Raw genomic sequence first — 22,853 nt, 5'->3', positions numbered from 1 at the left:
AGAAGCAAGAGAAATAAGACAAGATGGTTTCAGAAGCAAGGACTAAGAAATTTTAAAACAGACAACAAACAAAGAAAAACACAAGGGTGTGCAACTAAGGGTTGGTTTGTTGTTGTTTCTTCATCTCTTCCATTTCTTCAATCTTCTTCTTCAACAGTTCTTCAAGTTGTTGTTGCCTCTGAAGAAGAGCTTGTTCCCTTTCTCTAGCTTCTTGCTGCTGCTGTGCCATCTGTTTCTTCAGAAGCTTACACAGCCTTGCTTCTCTGGTCAAGTAATCCGTTTCAAAGAAGAAAGGCTGGTTTGCCAGGAGCAGTGTAGAACTTCTTACTCTAAGACTCTGATTCACTTGCTCCATTAGCCTTCTGATTGAAGCTTGCTTGACTCTGATGCATTTGGCCTTGATTTCTTCAATAACCGCAGCTGCCCGGTTTTGAAGAGATGCCCAGGAGTCTTCATATGCACCTGTGAGATCAATTGTCCTTCTTTGATCCACCAGATTATGCATCTGACTCAAGATTGTGAGAAGCTCAGAATTAATATATCCAGATTCCAGGATGTTTGTGGGTGGATGATCAAGGGTTTCAAGATCAGAATCACTGATTTCTAAATCTTGAATGGGGTTAGGAATTGGAAAGGTAAGGTGTGTTTGTGTGTTTGAAGATGAAGGCTGGTCAGAATCAATGTGTGTGGTGGAGGTTGAGTCTTGAACATTGACTAGAGAGATGTCAACATCCATGGGAGTTGGTTCTGGAGAGTGTTCAGGTAAAGGTTGAAATTCAGTTTCAGTTGGTGGTTGTTGTAGTGAAGTTGTTGTTTGATTGTTGAGTTGGGGGTCAATGATGGCTATTGGTGATTGTGGGGGTGTTGTGGGTTTTTGTGGTTCAGGTGTTTGTTGATGGGGGTTTTCTGAAATAACATTTTCAGAAGCAGCTGCTTCTGGAGTTGTTTCAGAGGCCTTTTCTGTTGTAGACTCAACATTTTCTGGAGGAATCATGTTGAGAGGTTGAATGTTAAGAGGTTGAGGGTGAAGGCGAAAAATAGTATCAATGACTCTTTCTCTCTGCTCAGCCAGTTCAGCCAACTTCTCATTAATTATGTGACCAACTGGTTCATAAGTAGTTGACTGAGAGGGCTTATCGTTGGTTTTGGTTGATGTTGATTGGCTTTTTACTGGTTTTCGAAACAGTTGAGCTAAGGGTATATCATCATCAGAATCATCAGAGTCTGATAATGATTTGGATGCGGAATCTGATGATATATTAATTACCTTCTCTGGTTCAGGATCAGAATCCTCTTGAGCAAACTCACTGGTCATCTGCAACATTTTCTTGGCTTCTGAGACTACAGACTCTTGTAGCTCAGCAGCAATTTCCAAGACTTTTTCAGCTGCTGCCTTCTTCTCTTGTAACTCCTTTAACTCCAAATCAGAAGCATCTTGAGCTGTAGAGGTGATATGAGGAAAATCCTTGGTCCTCCTCAAGGCTGGCTTCCTCTTCCTCTTTGGTATAGCAGGTTGATCAAGAGAAATGCCAACATCCATGATCAACCTGGAATCCATGTCTTCAATGGCTTCTTCAATAGAAGGTACTGATGAACTACCAATTTTGAGCTTGTCAGTAGCAACTTTTGCCTTTTTAGCAGGTTGTTCAACCTCTAGATATTGCTCTGCAGTTATCTTCCTTTTTGACTTTCTGCCTCTGGCTCGTGGCAGAGCACCACCATACATTTCCTCTGGAATATCTTCCAATCTGATTCTCTCATTGGTTGCCTCAAAATGTTCCTTGATATAGTACATCTGCACTTCAATGGGATCCTTCTTGCAGATGGGTGGAAAGTCCTTCATAAGATCAGACTTAACAAATGATTCACTTAAATCAGTTTGAAGTTTGGTGACTTCACTGATTAGCTTCATATTCAAGAGAGTATGAGCATTAATGAATTTTCCAGTTTTTGTGTCAAGTAGCTGATCTGTGAAGCCTTGAGATTGACTGAGACTGTCCAAGATACCTCCTTGATAGAATATCTCTTGAGAGGAGTCTTCCATAAGGAACCAAGGGTTTATCCAGTAGCTGACTCTGTTTCAAACACTCTACCAAGTACTTGAACATGTATTTGGGCACATTCACCTTTTCCTTCTTGATGAAGTGCTGGAGAAGGACCTTCTGAGCTAGATTTGGTTTCACACAGTCACCACTTGGAAACAGGTTCTCATTCTGAATCTTCAGAAGCATCTTAGTTTCCATGCTCAATTCAGCATATTTCTTCTCCTTCTCAGAATTGTATATCACCAAGTTGGCTTGCTTTTTCCAAATGCGTTTTTCAGCAGCATCTGAAAGATCAATTCCAGAGTAGTATCCAGAGGCTGCAGCCTTGAGAACATACTCTATGTGCCATTGTGCAAGTCTTACTGGAATACCACAGATGCTGGACCTGATTTCATCTTCAACAAATGGCGCAAGACCCATTTCTTCTCTTGTTTTCCCTTCTAATTCAGGATACATTAGCACCATCTGACTTTCCTCAGCTAAGGATGCCGCTTTGTTGTAGAATTTTGCTCTTACCCAGAAGTGTCTAACCAGAGCTTCATATGTTGGTCCATTCAACATTTTGAAATAATCCATGAGTCCTTGCTCTTCATAGTAGCTTCTGATTGAACACCTATGAAAATTCAGAGAATCAAAGTCCACTGGATTCTCTATCTGAACCTGCAAATCCCATTCTTCCAATTTCATGCTTCTTCCTCTGTAGTCATATTCAGGGACCATTCGTGAAGTAGATACTGAATCTTCTCGTTGCGAGCTTGATGATGCCATTTGATGATTTACGAAGATTTGAAGAAGATGAAGATTTTAGGGTTCTAAGGTTGAGAGAATGCGCTTACTTCGCAAGAGGTTTGAGAGCAAATGTGTTTGTTGTGAGTGAGTAGTGTGTGAATTGACAAAGTGTTAAAAGTAAAACGATTGCAATTCAAAAGAGACAAACAAACATAACATTAATGACAAAATTGGGGGCGCGTGAAAAGTACTTTCAAAGCTTTTAAATCATCATTGCCCTTTTAGTTATACACCAACACATACAGGCCACGTAAGAAGTTCACAGAGTAACTACCAAGTTAGTGGGCCAAAAGTTACTTTTTAAAAGGTAACTTCCAACGTTTCCACTAATTCAACTATTCAGAAGCAATAAATCCAGCTTCTGGACTTCAGATGCTGACGTCATCATCAGAAGCGAGTTTTCCTCAGAACCTCAATAAAGAGCTTCTGATGGACTACTGCTTCTGAACTAACTTCAGAACCTAAAATCCTATTCAGGAGCAAGCAAGCATTTAATCAGATACAAAGTGCATGTTCAAATTTTTCTTTATAAAATCAAATCTTTCAACAGTTAAAGGCTTAGTAAATATATCAGCCCATTGATTTTCAGTATCAATGAATTGTATATCTAAAATTCCTTTTTGAACATAATCTCTGATAAAATGGTGTTTGATTTCAATGTGCTTCGCTCTTGAATGCAAAATTGGATTTTTAGACAAACAAATAGCAGCAGTATTATCACAATAAATGGGAATACTGTTAGCAGTTATCTGATAATCTTCCAACTGATGTTTCATCCAAAGTAGTTGTGTACAACAACTTGCAGCTGAAATGTATTCTGCTTCTGCTGTAGACATAGCAATAGTTGTTTGTCTTTTGCTAGCCCAGGATATAAGATTATCACCCAGAAATTGACAATTGCCACTGGTTGACTTTCTTTCAATCCTATCACCAGCATAATCAGCATCACAGAATCCAATTAGCTTATAATCTAAGGATTTCCTATAAAGGAGTCCAAGATTGGTTGTTCCTTTCAAATACCTGAAGATTCTCTTGACAGCAGTCATATGAGATTCTCTAGGATCTGATTGGAATCTTGCACACAAGCATACACTGAATAAAATATCTGGCCTAGATGCAGTGAGGTATAACAAAGAACCAATCATACCTCTATACAGCTTCTGATCTACTTTAGTTCCTTCATCTTCTTTGCTCAGGTTGCACGTAGGATGCATTGGAGTGTTCATCACTTTACAATCTTCAAGTTTGAACTTCTTCAGAAGCTCCTTTGTGTACTTTGATTGATGAACATAGACTCCATCTTTGCATTGATTGATTTGAATGCCAAGGAAGAACTTCAGCTCTCCCATCATGCTCATTTCAAATTCATCCTGCATTAACTCAGAAAATTCCTTGCAAAGAGATGCATTAGTAGAACCAAATATTATATCATCAACATATATTTGCACAACAAGAATATCTTTCCCAAGGGTCCTTCTGAAGAGTGTAGTGTCAACCTGTCCTCTCTTAAAATCATTTTTGATTAAGAAATTACTTAGTCTATCATACCAAGCTCTGGGAGCTTGTTTCAAGCCATATAGTGATTTCTTCAATTTAAAAACATGGTCAGGATATTTAATATCCTCAAATCCAGGAGGTTGCTTAACATACACTTCTTCTTCTATGACACCATTGAGAAATGCACTCTTGACATCCATCTGATATAATATTATGCCATGATTAACTGCATAGGAAAGAAGTAACCTGATTGCTTCCAATCTTGCAACTGGAGCAAACGTTTCAGTGTAATCAATGCCTTCTTGTTGACTATACCCTTGTGCAACAAGTCTGGCTTTGTTTCTTGTTACTTCACCTTGCTCATTCAGCTTGTTTCTGAATACCCATTTTGTTCCAATAATGTTCTTGTGCTGAGGTTTGGGTACCAGATCCCACACATCATTTCTTTGAAATTGATTCAACTCTTCTTGCATAGCTAGGATCCATCCATCATCTGAAAGTGCTTCATCAACTGTTGTAGGTTCAATCATTGAGATTAGTCCAATCATTGACTCTTCTTGTCTGAAATGTGATCTTGTTCTTCTTGGACTATCTTTGTTTCCAATGATTAGCTCTTCAGGATGTGAAGACTTGTGTTTGAATGTGTTTCTGGGAGGATCTTCTTGATGTGAGTCATCTTGTGCTTCATCAGAAGCAGCTTCATCTTGTGCTTCTGATGTGGGTTCAGCTTCTGGACTATTTTCAGACTCAGCTATCTGATCAGGTTCTGGAGTAGCTTCAGGAACCTGTATCTCTGCAAAACTTTCACCTTGCTTTGAAGTTTTATCTTCAAGCTCTTTGTCATCAAATTTAACGTGCATAGATTCTTCAACACAGAGTGTTTCTGAATTATACACCCTGTATGCCTTTGACCTTTCAGAGTAACCTAAAAAGATTCCTCTTTGGGCCTTGGCATCAAATTTCTTTAGGTAGAGCTTGTTGTTCAGAATGTAACATGTACATCCAAATTGATGAAAGTAAGAGATATTGGGTTTTCTTCCTTTAAAGAGTTCATATGCTGTTTTCTCCAAAATAGGTCTAATATAGATCCTGTTTTGAACATAGCATGCTGTATTCACTGCTTCTGCCCAAAAATGTTTTGGTAAATTGTTTTCATGAATCATGGTTCTGGCCATTTCTTGTAAAGTTCTATTCTTTCTCTCTACAACCCCATTTTGTTGTGGTGTTCTAGGAGAAGAGAATTCATGGAAAATTCCATGTTTTTCACAAAAAGCTTCAAATGGCTCATTTTCAAATTCTCCACCATGATCACTTCTGACTTTCAAAATTTTTTGATTCTTTTTCAGATTGAATTTGAGTGCAGAAGCTACTGAATACATCACACGCAACATCTTTACTCTTTATGAATTTCACCCAAGTCCATCTGCTGTAATCATCAACAATGACTAATCCATATCTACTTCCATATAAGGATGCAGTACTTACTGGTCCAAATAAATCAATATGGAGTAATTCTAAAGGTCTTGAGGTTGAAACAATATCTTTTGTTTTAAAAGATGATTTCACAATTTTCCCTCTCTGACATGCACCACAGAGTGCATCTGAATAATAGTCAATGTCTGGTAGCCCTTTCACAAGTTGTAACTTACTAAGCTTAGAGATTAACCTCCAGTTAGCATGTCCCAACCTTCTGTGCCACATCCATTTCTTATCATTCACTGATAGTAGGCACATCACCTTCTGATCAGCCAGTTCAGAAAAATTGATTTTATAGACATTGTCAACTCTCTTTCCTTTGAACACAATGGATTTGTCTTCCTTGTTGATTACTGTACAGTTGGGTTTTTCAAAAAGCACATCATAACCATTATCACAAAATTGACTAATGCTCAAAAGGTTATGTTCAAGACCATCTACCAACCATACATTATTAATTGAGGTAGAGGAGTTACCAATAGTTCCTGTACCTATGATCTTGCCTGACTGGTTGCCTCCAAATTTCACATTTCCTCCCTCTTTCATTGTTAGGCTGAGGAACATGGACTTGTCTCCTGTCATGTGTCTTGAGCAACCACTGTCTAGGTACCATGATCTTTGCTTTGGCACTGCTCTTAGACATACCTGCATCATTGACATTTTTAGATTTAGGTACCCATTGTTCTATGGGTCCTGGAAGGTTAGTACTTAAGGCTTTACTCTTCACTTCTTGTACCTTGTGCTGTGAGTTGGGTTGCTTCTGATTAACCATCACCTTAGGTTTTGGTACTTCAGAAGCAGTAACTGTCTTCTTCTGAAACTTAGACTTCAGAACCCCAGATTTTGGTTTCACCAGACTCTGAGGAATAGGTTCTGATCTTTTCAGGATCCTAACCTTTGAAGTTTTGGAATCAGATTTGATCATAGCCTTTGACTTAGAGTTCTTTGGCTTTGAAGTAATCTTAGCCTTAGAACTAGAAGCTTCAGGTTCTGATTGAACAACAGTTTCCAACTCAGCCCCTTCTGGTACAAAGAATGTTTTCAGACCTTCCTTGATGCATTCACAACAAGACTTTAGATTGGTTTTCTCCAGTTTCACTTCTGGAAAGCCAATTCCTCTGCCATTGTTCTTGTAAATGCTATAAATCATAGAAGCCACTCTGCTTCTGTCAATGCCAGATATAATAAAATCTTCAAGAGCAATTTCATGGTTACTTAAAGGTTTTTCATTACACTTTTCTTGTAGCTTCTGACATAAGAACCTGAGCTGATCTTCATATGTTTTACACATGAAGTCAAAGCCCCTAAGCCCTTGTTCAGAAGCTTTCAGATCCAATAAAGTTGATTTTTGCTGTTGTACCAAATCAGCATATTTTTCTTTTAAATCCTTCAACTCATTGGTTCTTACTTCAAAATGTGTAAGAAGTTCTTTAAGTGACTCAACAAGTTCATCTCTGGGAATTTTGGAATATACCTCATTTTCATCTTCTGAGTCTGAATCTGACCCAGCTTCTGAAGTTGCTGTTGCTACCAACCCAACAGCTACCTTTGCATCTTCATCAGCTTCCTCTTTATCAGATCCAGATTCACTACCCAAATCATCCCAGGTTGCCATTAAACTCTGCTTAATCTGCTTCTTGAATTTGCTTGGTTTGAATGTAGACCTCTTTGACTTGTCCTTTGACTTTTCTCTTTGAAGATCAGGGCATTCAGCAATGAAGTGACCTGGCTTCTTACAGTTGAAGCATCCCTTCTGATCTTCTTTCCTTGAGCTTCTGGAGTTACCCCTTCTGGAGAGAAACTTTCTGTTCTTCTTGGCCAGATATTGAAGTCTGTTTGAGAGCATGGCCATTTCTGCAGCATCTGGTTCAGAATCTGAACTTGACTGTTCTTCCTCTTCAGATTCAACCACTTTGAGAGCTTTTGATGACTTGCCTTTGGATGGAAGAGCTATTGATTTACTCTTCTTAGTAGACTCATGTTCATTAAGACTTAACTCATGAACTTTGAGAGAACTAACAAGATCTTCGACACTTAAAGTGTTTAAATCTTTAGCTTCCTCAATGGCAGTCACCTTCGGTCTTGTTTTATCTTGGTTTTCGGGTGTCAAACATTGATTACGTTTGAACCTTTTAACCGGTGATATCTTATTTTTTCTTGGGAAGGGAAAAAGTAAGCAAAACCCTTGAGAATCGAGGTCCGGGAGTTGTTTTCGCTACGGGAAGGTGTTAGGCACCCATAACGACTATAGTAACCTATAGGAACCGTCTTTAATTTCTACGCGCGCGCTTTATTTTTAAATGCTATTTTGAAAGATGTTATTTAAACCTAAGAGTTTCTAAGTGAAGAATTTGAGGGAGAAGGATGTTTTTGGATTTTTATTTTAGTTGAATTGAAGGAATTTTGTTCCTTGCCTACGTACCCGTTTAAGGGATCAAATCCACCGTAGTTCTCTCTCAAAAATGTTTTTTGTTTTGTTGGTTGATTTTAAGTTTGAAAATGGAGTTTGAAGAATAGAAAGAGGCCTCAAGGGCATGAGATTGGAAAATGTGAGGTGGGATTAGTTATTTGCAAAATGTGGTCTAAGTATGGTTATTTTTCATTGAAATTTGATTAAGAAAATGAAAAAGGAAAACTCAATGGGATTTTGATCCCAAGGTTTATTTTGAAAAATATTTGAGTGATGTTGTTCATATTTTTTTGGAAAATTGATTTTTTCTAAGTATAAATCCTAGACATTCATCTAAACATACAATCCTAAACATACATCTAAACATGCATATTCTAGCTATAGTGGTGTGTGTGCATGTGTCGGTGCTTGTGTCGGTGTACATCATTAGAGTCCATTGTCCTTTACATCATACCCTAGATACATTCTATGGCCTCTTTGCCAAGAAATTAAAAGCATGAAAGAATATTACAAAATTTCCTAAGTGTTTACATTCTAACTTTTGGTACAAATTATATTGCAAGAAGAAAATAGAGATGAAAATGGGATGCAATGAGGATGCTTATGATGAATATGAAACAATGAATAAATGGTTAGTAGCACATGACAATATTAAAGGAAATGAAGTAAGAGAAATATTAGAATGTAAAAGGTAGAAAATAAGTGCAAACATGGTTAAAATTTGCTCATAAAATGCAAGAACCAAGTAACCTATAATTCTCACATTCCAATTACATTTTAAAGGTTTAGAAGCAAGTTTTGAAGTGGGAATTAAGGCTACATGGTTTACTTGACATTTTAGAGCAAATTTTAATCATGTTTACATTATTTAACTACACAATGACTTGTAAGCCAAGTAACTAACCAAAATTCACAATTATGCAACAAAATTAAACACAAACAGTAGCTAAAATCCTATGGAATCAAGTGGAATAGGTCACCAAAATTCATTAAGCAAATTGGATTAAAATCAAGTAAATTTCCATTCATTTTTAGCACAAAATACCACAAAATAGTAAGAAAAATATCCACATTATGTTCACCAATTTTTATTATGTAAGATTGACACAAAAACACCACAAAGTCATCAAGAAATGTGTATGAAAATTTTTTAGAATTTTTAAAGGATTTTTAGGCTAAAAATTGGCAAGAAAATTGCTAAGTTTGACAAGAATAAGAAAAAGCTTCAAATATATTTTTTTGCTAAGTTTTTCAGCATGAAATCAATATAAAACATCACAAAAGTACTAAAAAAACTCTATAAATCTTCCTAGAATTTTCTAAAATATTCCAAGCATGCCAGGGGTGTGATTATCAAACAAAAGCATGAAGATAGCAAAAAAACACTGAAACACAGAAAAAGAAACGGGCTTAAGGCCCAACCCAAACACAAATGGATCCTGGATCACCAGGAAGCCTGTGGAACGCAGGATTGATCCAGGAACACTTGACCTAGATCCGACGGTGGAGATGCAAGGGGACCGAGTCAAAAACAAACCGGACCGGTTCAACACCTTATATAAGGTATGAGACCGGTCCAGACCTCATTCTTAACACATCTCTCTCTCTCTTCTCTCGTTCTCTCCTCTCATCTCTCTAGACTTTCCACCGTCTTCTCCGGCGGAAACAGCCACCGCCGGCGACGATGAAACCCTAGACTCATCAAAACTTTACGATCTAAGACTTTCTACCGTTCGTTTTTTAATCTAAGCATGAATCAAGCATCAGAAATTGCAAAGGACTCTTAGATCTATGTAGATCGAAGCTCAACTGTACGGTCTTCAGATTTTCTTTGAATCTTTTCGCACTTTTTTGAAACGAGGCTTTAATCTATGCTATCTTTTCTGCTAGTGATGAATTTGATCTTGATTTTACAAACGAACGGTTAAAATGTTCAGATCTGTCTCTTAGGGTTTCGTTTTCGAAGCTTTTGAAACCTTTTTGAATATGTCGAAACGAAACCCTAAACTGAAGTGTTTTTCCCTACTTATGATGATTATAGGCCTCGTTTCAAGAAATAAACGGTGAATCTTTGAAGATTCACATCTTTAGGGTTTCGTTTCGAAGTTCTTCGAATCTCTTTCGAAGTTCTTCTTCAACTCCACCGTTTATTTCTGTTTGTTGAGCTTCGTCGAGCTTTTGCGATGAGAACGAAGAGGTTTTTTCGAAGATTACCTGGTTTTTTCTTGGAGATTCGAACAAAAGATCCTTGTTGAAGCTTCTGGTAAGTTCTGGAACCGAAAATAAATCGGTGATCTTCTTCTTCTTCTTCACTGATTCACAATTGCTTCGATCTTTCTTCTTCTCTCTCTGAATCCTCTTTTTGTGATCGCTCTAAGCTTGAATTGCAAGAAGAGGATGAAATAATGGTTCAATGATGAAGATTTTTTGTAGAAAAATCTCTGAGAACTTCGTATGGATTCAACTGAATTTTTTTGACGAACACTCGTTGAATTGAAATGATTTCTGAAAATTTGTGTTGATTTTTGTGTTTCTGATGGTGAATTTGGAATGAAATTGGTGTTGAATTGTGTTTGTTACGGTGGTTGTAAGGGCTGAAAGAGTTTGTTAGGGTTTGTTATGGTGGCGCGTAGCGCGCGTGGCAATGGGTTGGTGATTCTATTCTGATGAGTTGGCAACGATTGTGTGGTGACCTCTGACACATTGCAGTGAATGCTCCTTTTATAGGGAGCCATGTGGCCTTGGTGGCCAATGAGAGCTTGCCACCTGTTCTGGACTTGTAACTGACTCGAACTGGACTGAAAATTTGCTTAAGGACCCTTTGTGCAATTTCTGGACTTTGAGGGACTAACCTGCAATTTTAGGAAAAGGACTGGACTGCAAAAATTTAGACAAATTGACTTAAAAATGTTTATGGGACAAAAAAGAAAAGTGGACCAGAATGCAATTATTAAAGATTAAAGGGTTGGAAAAGAGAAAAGAAAAATAACCAAAAGGACTAATATGCAAATCTTTAGGACTTAGAGGACTAAAGTGCAAAAAATGAAAAATAAAATTGAATTAAAATTGGTAAAATTGACTAAACGTAAAGTGAAACGTTTAAAATTGACAAAACGGACTTAAAACGAACCAATGGCCTAAATGAGGTACTTTAAAGTACCTCTCTGCCGAAATTTCGTGTGAAATGACCAAAATGCCCCTGGGGCTAAAAAACGACTAAAAATGACTCAGATGAAATTTTAAAAGGATTTCTATCAAGGAATTGAATCAAAGACTTACACAAGCAAAAATTAAAAGACTCAGAGACAATTTTTCAGGATTTAAACAGTGACTTGACACTTGAAAAGACTAAAATGCCCCTAGGGGCAAAACTGACCTAAAATGACTTCAAATGCAAATTTTGGAATGGATTTTGACATAGAATGAAACAAAGACTTATTCAACCTATTTGAAAGGACTCAAAACAAAATTTTGAAAGACTGAGAAAAATTTGACATAGGAAATGACTAAAATGCCCTTACATGTAAATTTTGCAAATGAAATTGAAATGAAGTGCAGAGAAAGATGCAATTGATCAGAGATAGTTTAAATAACTTGAAATGCAAGAAAAGGAACATTGACTAGTATTTTTAGGTCCAAAATTAGGGTATAACAGCTGCCCCTATTTAAGTTTCTTTGTCCGGAGAGTCAAGAGACGAAGTCTTAGAGTTGACGGGACGAAGATACTTAAATATTAACATTTGCACTGTTTTTGGACGTAAAAATACGCTTTCTGATTTTCAAAATTATGAATGCTATGCAATATTTGATTATGAATGCAAGACAAACAACTGGAGTCTATGGAACCTGTCATGTCACTGGGGATTCAGGTGGACATTGACAGGGTAGACAAACTAGGGATAGAAAATAAGGTACAAGCTGTTCTTTGGGTCGAACTAGCCACTTGACCAAGGAATACGACACAAGAGATAGGTGCAAGCTGTTCTTGGAATTGAACTTGGCACTTGACCGGAAACATAGACATATAGGCAGATGCAAGTGGTTCTTTGGATCGAACTTGACACTTGATTGGAGATACAAACAGATAGGCAGACACAAACTGTTCTTTTGGATTGAACTGGCTGTTTGGCTGGAGACATAGACAAAAGGGTTGATACAAGCTGTTTCTTCGGATCGAACTTGCTTGTTGGATTATCACCACGTCATGTGGGAGGGTGCAAACTGTTCTTTTAGATCGAACTTGCCGTTTGACCGATAACAAAGCATAAGCTGGGTACAAACTGTTCTTCAGATTGAACTTGCCGTCTGACTGGTAACAAAGCATAAGCTGGGTACAAACTGTTCTTATCGAACTTGCCGTTTGACCGATAACAAAGCATAAGCTGGGTACAAACTGTTCTTATCGAACTTGCCGTTTGTCCGGAAGCATAGGTATATAAGCAGGTACAAGTGGTTCTTTTTTGGATTGAACCTGGCACTTGACCAGCAATGAGATACCAATTGAAAGTCTGGCTTAACAAGATACCAATTGAGGGTAAATTGTTATTGACTTGATTTGAAAATAGACATGACCATTTTTGTTGGCCCAAGAGTAAATTGAGAGTAAATTGACATTGATTTGAGTTGAAAAATTGACATGACCATTTTTGTTGGCCCAAGAGTAAATTAACATTGATTTGAATTGAAAATTGACATTGGCAGAGACATAGACATAGACATTGGATTGGAGAGTTGCAATTGACATTGAAATTGGATTGAAATTGAATTGAAAATTGACATTGACATTGACATTGAAATTGGAATTGAAATTGGAAATTGACATTGGAATTGGATTGAAATTGAAATTTGACATTGAAATTGTCATTGGAGTTGGAAATTGGCATAGGAATCGGAATTGGAGATTGACATTGACATTGTCATTGGATGTCAACATTGGAATTGGAGATTGACATTGACATTGTCATTGGATGTCAACATTGGAATTGGAGATTGACATTGACATTGTCATTGGATGTCAACACTGGAATATGAGATTGACATTGACATTGTCATTGGATGTCAACATTGGAATATGAGATTGACATTGACATTGTCATTGGATGTCAACATTGGAATTGGAAGATTGACATTGACATTGTCATTGGATGTCAACATTGGAATTGAAAGATTGACATTGACATTGTCATTGGATGTCAATATTAGAATTGTCATGGACGTTGAGATTGCTTCGGACTTTGACATTTGAAATTGAAATTGGGATTGGAAAATTGAGATTGCATTGAATTTGACAATTGAGATTGAATTGAATTTGACAGTTTGACATTGAAATTGAGATTGGAATTGACATTGGAGATTGGAAATTGCTTCGAATTTGACAGTTGACATGATTGGAATTGAAGTTGGAGAGTTGAAACTTGCATTGAATTTGGCAGTTGAAAGTTGGATGTGCAACATGTATGTATGGTATAGCAAGATCATTGGATGCATGAGCACATAAAATGCATGATTATGCATGTATGGATGCTTGAAATGCATGATTGATTGGCAGTTTGACAGAGAATTTTCACAAAGGCAGATGAAACATTGGAAGATTGGGCACGTAGTGGCTCGTGCTGCAACATATCCATAGGGGAAAAACCTCTTTGGAGAGACCGTCGTTGAGAGACGTATCGAAACCATGGCTGAGGGCAATAAAACTTGTAGAGGAGGGACCCTTGGAAAGTCCCTGGATACAGGTCGCCGTTGCTAGGCGTGTCAGTGCTGGGTAAACATTGGATGTTCGCATCTGTGGTCAATGCTTTTTCAATTTTTCATTCTTTCATTTTTCATTTTCAAACCCACTTTTGCCTGAACCGCCCTTTCGGGTTTTCGATTCACCGGGGAGTAAAGATTCTTTTCATTGCCCCATTTTTGCCTGAATTGCCTTCATAGGTTGTCAATCAGCGGGGTGCTCATTTTTGCCTAAGCCGCCCTTTCGGGTTTTCAACTTAGCGAGCTTTTCATTTTCATTTTTTTCGATTTTTCATTTTCATTCTGTTTTTTCATTCTTGCCATTGACCACAGATCACCCTGGGGAGTAACCTGCTTGTAACATGTATTGAAATAGACATTGACATTCATTCATTCATGCATGTTTCATTGAAATGTACTTTATTGCTCAGGTTTGCTTTCAAAATAGACAGAAAAAGATTTTTCAATTTTCAAAAATGTTTGTTTCAGACATTAACATTATCAAATGGAAAGGAAATATTTTGTATATAGCATTGAGAGTAGGAAGAAAAATAGAGTTTCAAAACAAAAGAAAGGCTCAAATTGATGTAGAAGAGTGAAAGTCAGCCAAAGGCATGACTTCACGGATTTACAAAGCTTGGAAAATGGTAATTTTATTGGTTGGTGATACATTGAACACGATGACCACTACATTTCATAGAAACTTTGAATTCACAAGTACAGAAGCCTCTGATGAAGATGATCATTGACAGTTGCAGATGTCCCAAGGGGTGATGGTGATTTGCCAGATATAGTTACTTGTCTTTTATTGTCAACCTCATTTTTGCATGAACCGCCCTTTCGGGTTTTCGGCTCATCGAGGCGCTCATTCTTGCCTGAGTTGCGTACAATCTCAGCGAGCTCTTTCATATTTATTTTTTTGTCCCTAACTTTTGCCTGGATCGCCCTTTCGGGTTTTCGATCCACCGGGAAGCGCATTTTTGCCTAGGCCGCCCTTTCGGGTTTTCGACCTACCACGCTGTTCTTTTCTTTCTAGACAAAGTATTTCTTGACTATATCGGCATTAACAGGATTTGGGAGTTCAACACCATCCATGTTTGTAAGAATCAAAGCACCACCAGAGAAAGCCTTCTTGACAACATAAGGACCTTCGTAGTTAGGTGTCCACTTGCCCCTTGGGTCGGGTTGCTGACTTATCCTTCTTTTCAATACAAGTTCGCCTTCCTTGAATTCTCGAGGTCAGACTTTCTTGTCAAAGCATTCTTCATTCGCACTTGATACAACTGTCCATGAGTCATAGCATTCATACGCTTCTCTTCAATCAGATTCAATTGATCATACCGACTTTGACACCATTCAGCCTCAGTTAACTTTGCTTCCATGATCACTCGAAGAGATGGAATCTCCACTTCCAGAGGGAGAACTGCTTCCATACCATACACAAGAGAGAAAGGGGTTGCCCCGGTTGAACTGCGCACTGTAGTACGGTAACCATGCAAGGCAAATGGTAGCATTTCATGCCAGTCTTTGTAAGTAGTGACCATCTTCTGAACAATCTTCTTGATGTTCTTGTTAGCAGCCTCAACTGCACCATTCATCTGAGGTCTGTAAGGAGAAGAGTTGTGATGTTCAATTTTGAATTCTTCACATAAAGCTTGCATCATGCTATTGTTCAGATTGGAACCATTGTCAGTGATGATCTTGTTGGGAACACCATATCGACAGATGATGTTATTCTTGATAAACTTGACGACCACTTGCTTGGTCACATTTGCATAGGAAGCAGCTTCAACCCATTTGGTGAAGTAGTCAATTGCCACTAGAATGAAACGGTGTCCATTGGACGCTTTTGGTTCAATTCTTCCGATCATGTCAATGCCCCACATAGAGAAAGGCCATGGGGAAGATATAACATTGAGGGCATGTGGAGGCACATGAATCTTGTCAGCATAAATTTGACATTTGTGGCATCTTTTAGCATGTTTGTGGCAATCACGCTCCATGGTTATCCAGTAATAGCCGGCTCTTAACAGCTTTCTTGACATGGTGTGGCCCGAAGCATGGGTCCCAAAGGTACCGTCATGTACATCGTGCATTAATTTCTCGGCTTCTTGCTTATCAACACATCTCAACAAGACCATGTCATAGTTCCTCTTGTACAGGACTTCTCCGTCCAGAAGGAATCTGCTAGCCCATCGTCTCAAAGTCTTTTTATCCCTGTTGGAAGCACCAGGTGGATATTCACGATTCTGCAAGAATTGTTTGATGTTGTAATACCAAGGCTTTTTATCATTCACATCTCTATCAGCTTGATCTGGCATATTTTCAATGGTGAACACATGAGCGGGTCTATCAAGACGTTGTACTTTGATTACGGGCACATCATTCCAGTGATTGACACGAAACATGGAAGACAAGGTAGCAAGAGCGTCAGCCATCTGATTTTCATCCCGAGGGATATGGTGCAGCTCAACCTTGGTAAAGTATGTCAATAGGCGTCTTGCATAGTCACGGTAAGGGATCAGCTTCTCATGATGAGTCTCCCATTCACCCTTTATTTGATTGATGACAAGTGCAGAATCTCCATAGATGTCAAGATGTTTGATTCTCAGGTCAAGGGCTTCTTCAATGCCCAAGATGCATGCTTCATATTCAGCTATGTTGTTTGTGCATTCAAAAGTTATTCGAGCAGTGAAAGGAATGTGATGCCCCTGCGGAGTTACAATGATGGCTCCGATTCCTTTACCGTAGGCATTAACAGCACCATCAAACACCAATCCCCATTTGCTATTGGGATCTGGCCCTTCATTGATCAGCGGCTCTTCACAGTCTTTTGCTTTCAGATACATAATCTCTTCATCAGGGAAATCAAATTTAATTGGCTGGTAATCATCAAGAGGTTGACAAGCAAGATGCTCAGCAAGGATACTTCCTTTGATTGCTTTCTGAGCTTTGTACACAATATCATATTCAGACAACAACATTTGCCAACGTGCGATCTTTCCAGTAACAGCAGGCTTTTCAAAAATATACTTGATTGGATCCATTCGGGATATCAACCAAGTTGTATGATTCACCATATAATGACGCAGGCGTTTGGCAGCCCAGGCTAAGGCACAACAAGTCTTTTCAAGCATTGTATACCGAGTCTCGCAGTCGGTGAACTTCTTGCTCAGATAGTAGATAGCATGCTCTTTCTTACCAGTCTCGTCTTGTTGACCGAGAACACAACCCACTGAATCATCCAACACTGTCAGATACATAATCAAAGGCCTTCCTTCCACTGGCGGGACAAGGATAGGTGGTTCCAACAGGTATTCTTTAATGCTATCAAAAGCTTCCTGGCATTCATCATTCCATACAACAGGCTGATTCTTTCTGAGCAATTTGAAAATTGGTCCGCAGGTAGTAGTCATGTGAGATATGAATCTTGAAATATAATTCAGACGTCCGAGGAAACCTCTGACTTGCTTTTCAGTTTGAGGGGCCGGCATCTCTCTGATGGCTCGGACCTTGTCAGGATCAACTTCAATGCCTCTTTGGCTGACAATGAAGCCTATCAACTTTCCAGATCTTACACCAAATTTGCACTTATTAGGATTCAACCGCAGCTTGTACTTTCTTAATCTTTCAAACATCTTTTTCAAATACACAACATGTTGCTCTTCATCATTTGACTTTACAATCATATCATCAACATATACTTCAATTTCTTTGTGAATCATATCATGGAACAGAGTGGTCATACCCCTTTGATAGGTAGCACCAGCATTTATCAAGCCAAACGGCATCACTTTATAACAGAACGTTCCCCATGGAGTAATGAAGGACGTCTTTTCTCTATCTTCGGGAGACATTCGTATTTGATTATAACCAGAGAAACCATCCATAAAGGAGAACACTTTAGATTGAGCAGTACTGTCAACAAGCACGTCAATATGAGGCAATGGGAAGTTATCTTTTGGACTAGCTTTATTCAAATCTCTGTAATCCACGCACATTCGAACTTTCCCATCTTTCTTTGGTACTGGTACGATGTTGGCAATCCACTCAGGATATTCAGCTGTCATGAGGAAACCCGCATCAATTTGCTTCTGCACCTCAGCCTTGATCTTAAGAGCCATGTCTGGACGAGACCTTCTCAATTTCTGTTTGACAGGAGGACATTCAGGTCTTGTCAGTATCCGATGTTCCACAATCTTGGGATCTAGACCCGGCATATCTTCATAGGACCATGCAAAGACATCTGGATAGTCATGGAGAAGCTGAATGATCTTCCTTTTCACTTCTGGCTCAAGTGCAGCACCAATCTTGATCTCTCGCTTGTTCTCTTCAGTACCCAGGTTGATGAGTTCAATCTCTTCCTGGTGAGGCTGAATGGCTCTTCTTTCTTGCTCAAGCAGTCGAGTGATCTCATATGGTATCTCTTCATTATCGTCCTCATCTTCAGCTTCATATACAGGGAATTCAAAATTTGGAGGAACCATAGGGTCACTGTGTTCAACGGGTTTATTATGGTTCAATCTGCATAATATGATTGGGATGATTTTTAGAAAAAGTTTTTCATGCAGATTTTTGAAATTAATAAGAAAATAACAAATGTTTTGGTTTTTTCTGGCATTACCATTATTTCCAAGAAAAAAGGCACTAAAAAGTAAAAAACAAAGAGTCGTGAGAAAAACGACAACTTTTTATTGATTAACGGCAATGCCGAAACAAACACGCCCTTACAAAGATATCACTTTCGCCTTGGGCAGAGCGAAAGGATTGTTATTTTGAAAACAAAAAACATGAGCAACAAAACACATTACATGGAAGCATGCATGACTAAAGGAACATCAATGGCTTCCCAATTTCTCACAGTGCCTCCTGGTATAACAAAGGTAGGCACGTAACCACCTCCAGCAGCATCTTCAGTAATAGCATTGATGAACCCAGCACTGTAGAAGGTTCCCTTTGAAACAGCAGATGTCGGGGAGAATCCAAGGCCCTCTTTACGCTTGTTTTCTAAGATCTGAATCACTTTGCCCCAGCCAGCAGCTTGCCCTGCCTGGACAGCCTTCTGGGCATCTTTCAATGAGGCCATGCTAGCACCAGCCCTCCGGGGCTCTGCACCCTCAACAGTCAATCCTTGAAACGACGTTCCTTCTGCGGACCCTGCTTCAACACAAGAGAACGATGATATTTGGCTAACCAGAAATGCCTCCTCACCATATACAGTGACAACCTTACCGTTCCTCATGAACTTGAGCTTCTGATGCAAAGTGGATGTGACTGCTCCTGCGTCATGGATCCATGGTCTTCCGAGGAGACAGCTGTAAGAGGCGTTGATATCCATGACTTGGAAAGTTATTTGAAATGTCTCGGGACCAATGGTAATTGGCAAGTCCACTTCCCCGAGGACATCTTTGCGGGATCCATCAAAAGCTTTAACCAGATAGCTGCTACCCCTCAGAGAAATTCCATGATGGCTCAATTGCCTTAGCGTTGATTCGGGCATTACGTTCAGAGATGATCCAGTGTCTACCAACACGTTGGATATCAGGTCAGACCCACAGTGCACCGAGATATGTAGAGCCAAGTTGTGGCGTTTCCCTGCTTCGGGGAGCTCATCATCACCAAACCCCAAGTTGTTGCAGGCAGTAATATTGCTCACTATCCCATCAAATTGATCCACAGAGACTTCGTGGTCAACGTAGGCTTGCTCAAGTATCTTCATTAACACCCTCCTGTGAGCTTCCGAGCTCATGAGCAGAGACAAGATGGATATCTTTGATGGGGTTTGTAGTAGCTGGTCAACAATCTTATAGTCACTTTTCTTGATAAGCCTCAGGATTTCGTCCAGATTGGACTCTTCAATAGATTGGCCCGCTGGGCCGGTGTTCTTGTCAACAGGAGGAGCAACTGGTGGAGTTACCGTAGCAATGGGTGTGACCACCTGTCTTTGAAACAAGGGTGGACGGACCTTTCCGCTTCTCAGAGTTGTGATTTCACTAGCAACGTTATCAACTGTAGCTGGGGATACGAGTGGTACTTCCACCCCATTTTCAATCATGGTTGCATTGTATTTGTAGGGAATTGCTTTGGTAGAGGTATAAGGTACAGGACCAGGTAGCCTGATCACCAGAGGCTCGACATTCTTTGCACTTTCAACAGGAGAATCATGGAACACTGGTACAATCACACATACATCGCTGGCAATCAAATACTTGTCATCCATCAGGCTCTGGATATCATTTTGCACAACACAACAGCCCATAGGATTCTGCAGACATTCCGAACAAGAATCATGATCATGATTGAACAGAGAAGCCTGGCAAAGTTTGACATGTAATGGTACCAAGGGAGTAACGACATTGCGGACATCCAGCCTGGGATCCTCTTGATGGACAGGAACCCTTTCAAAGGCCTCAATCATATTGACAGCAGCATGGTTTGGAAGCGGGTTGTCAAGGACGTGAGGAACACTATTCTCAAAAGTCAACCGTCCCTTTTCTATCAGATCTTTCACAATATACTTCAGAGCAAAGCAATTTTCAATATCATGGCCTTGAGCACCCTGATGAAATTCACATGTTAGGTCCTGACGGAACCTGGGAGGCAATGGATCGGGCGGAGGTCTGCCTGGTCTCGTAACACAGTGCCCCTTGGCCAGCAGAGTTGGGAGCAATTCACCATACCGCATCGGTATTGGTGGAAAAGAAGGCTTGGGTCGGGGACCCTGTTGTTGCTGCCGTTGCTGTTGAGCAGGAGGTTGTTGTTGTGCTTGCTGAGGAATGGCATTGACGGGCATTGGTGGTTGACCCGGTGGCAGAGGATATTGTTGGTAGAATGGTGGGAAGAAAGGATGCTGAGAGTATTGCATGTAGTGATAGGGCAAAGGTAGTTGCAGGGCTGCTGCAGATGGATTACCCGACACCATTCCCACATCAGATTCTTTTCTCTTGTGATGACCATTACCGTACTTCTTTGGTGCACTGTTTGAAGATTCACCCTTTTCAAGGACGATAATACCATCTCTGACAGCCTCTTCTAGACGAGTGCCCATTGTAACCATATCAGAGAAGTTGTTTGGAGCAGAGACTATCATTCTCTCTTTATATTCCTTCTTCAGAGTCTTCAAGAATGTCTGTGTTAACTCTTCCTCATCAAGTCGAGGAGAAACACGGGCAGCTGCCCCTCTCCACCTTTGAGCGTATTCACGGAATGTTTCATCTGATTTCTGAGATAGGGCTTTGAGAGAATCCCTGTTTGGCCTCAGACGGGTATTGAATTCATATTGACCTTCGAAAGCAGCAGCAAGTTCCTCAAAGGTATGGATGTTATCTTTGCTCAGACTAGTGTACCAATCTGCTGCATCATCTGTCAAGCTACTCTGAAAGCAGTGGATCATCAGTGCATCATTGTCGGCATAGTTAGCCATCTTTCGGACATACCGGATGACATGGTTGTGTGGGCAAGAAGTCCCATTGTACTTGTCAAATTCTGGCTCTTTGAATTTCTTCGGAATCTCAAATCGGGATACCAAGCACAGATCACGAGCTTTAGTAGGAGCACCATTGTTTCCTCGGCTAGCCTTGACTTCACGGAGTTCTCCAGCCAACTCCTTCAACTGTCTTTTCATAGCTTCCATTGCGGGATCTTGTCCACGCGGAGTATCAACATCAATCACCTGTTGCACAGTGTGTGCAATAGGGTCGGTAACAACAGTGGTTACTTGAGGCATAACAGTGGACACAGGGATCTGTCCTTGACCAGCAAAACCAGAGACACCAGCAGCAGTATTAGGGGAATAGAATGGTGGGAGGCCATAAGGACGGCCGTTGGGCATAACAAACCGAGCATCAGTAGCCACAGTAGACAGTGGGATAGAGGGAATCACCTCAGCAGTAACTGGAACAGAAGTGGCTGGTTGTTCCTGTGAAGCCATCATAGCGGACATGGCGTCATGAGCCTTAGCCAAGTCCTCTTTCATAGCAGCCAATTCAGCCCGGAGCAGAGCATTTTCCTCTTCAAAGTTAGCCATTATCCTTCTCTTGTGAAACCTTGTCTGATGAATTCTATCCGGTTGGTAGACTTTGCGAACACGAGCCACTTTTCAGACTGCGGCGGACAAAACCAGGAGGCAATGAGCACGAGAGAAGTTTTTTGTAGCCAATGAATGCATATGATGCATGAAATGTGTTAATGCATGTGAAAAAGACTCTTTTTGCGTTATCGAAGGGTTCTAGACAAATTATAAACTTGTAAACATTACCAAACAACAATTGACATAAACGGGAAACCAACAACCAACATATAGTTTTACGAGACAGTTTCAACATAAACAAATGGAAATAACAACAGGAAATGGAAATCCTCAAGCATAGGAAGTGGAAGCGTCGTCCTCAGAGTCGGACTCATAGTCACAGTATCGTGCATAGAAGTCACGGGCCCCCCTAGCTCTCTTGGAGTCCCTCATAAGCAGTATATCTTTCTCTTCAATCTCTCTCTTAGCCTTAGCTAACTCTTTCTTCAGTGTCAAGACCTCATGAGTCTGCTGCTCACCTTTTCCATCCAAAGTCATGATCAAGTTCTCAGCCTCATAGTATCTAGCTCTCCACTGATGTTTCTCCCGACTCTCCATAGCTAGATGCTCCTGATACATCTCCTGGGTAGGTGGGAGTAGAGGCAAAGGCATGGTAGGAATAGATGCAGACACATATCTCATAGAAGGGTAAGGCATACCAATCTCCTCAGCTCGGCTTATCACCCACTGTGTATAGGCCTCATGAGCAATACCGGACCTCACACCCATATGCTTCACCTCTTTCTTCCGAAGCTTGGTCCAAGCTTGCATGAAATCTTCTCTAATTCCGGTGGGAGCGTTGGAGTAGTGAAAGAAGTAAGGAGCCGTAGCAAGATTG

This window comes from Medicago sativa, chromosome 6 (assembly GCF_051527215.1).
Source record: "Medicago sativa cultivar Bolivia chromosome 6, Bolivia_mono, whole genome shotgun sequence".
Taxonomy (NCBI): domain Eukaryota; kingdom Viridiplantae; phylum Streptophyta; class Magnoliopsida; order Fabales; family Fabaceae; genus Medicago; species Medicago sativa.
This window is presented reverse-complemented; position numbering follows the sequence as displayed.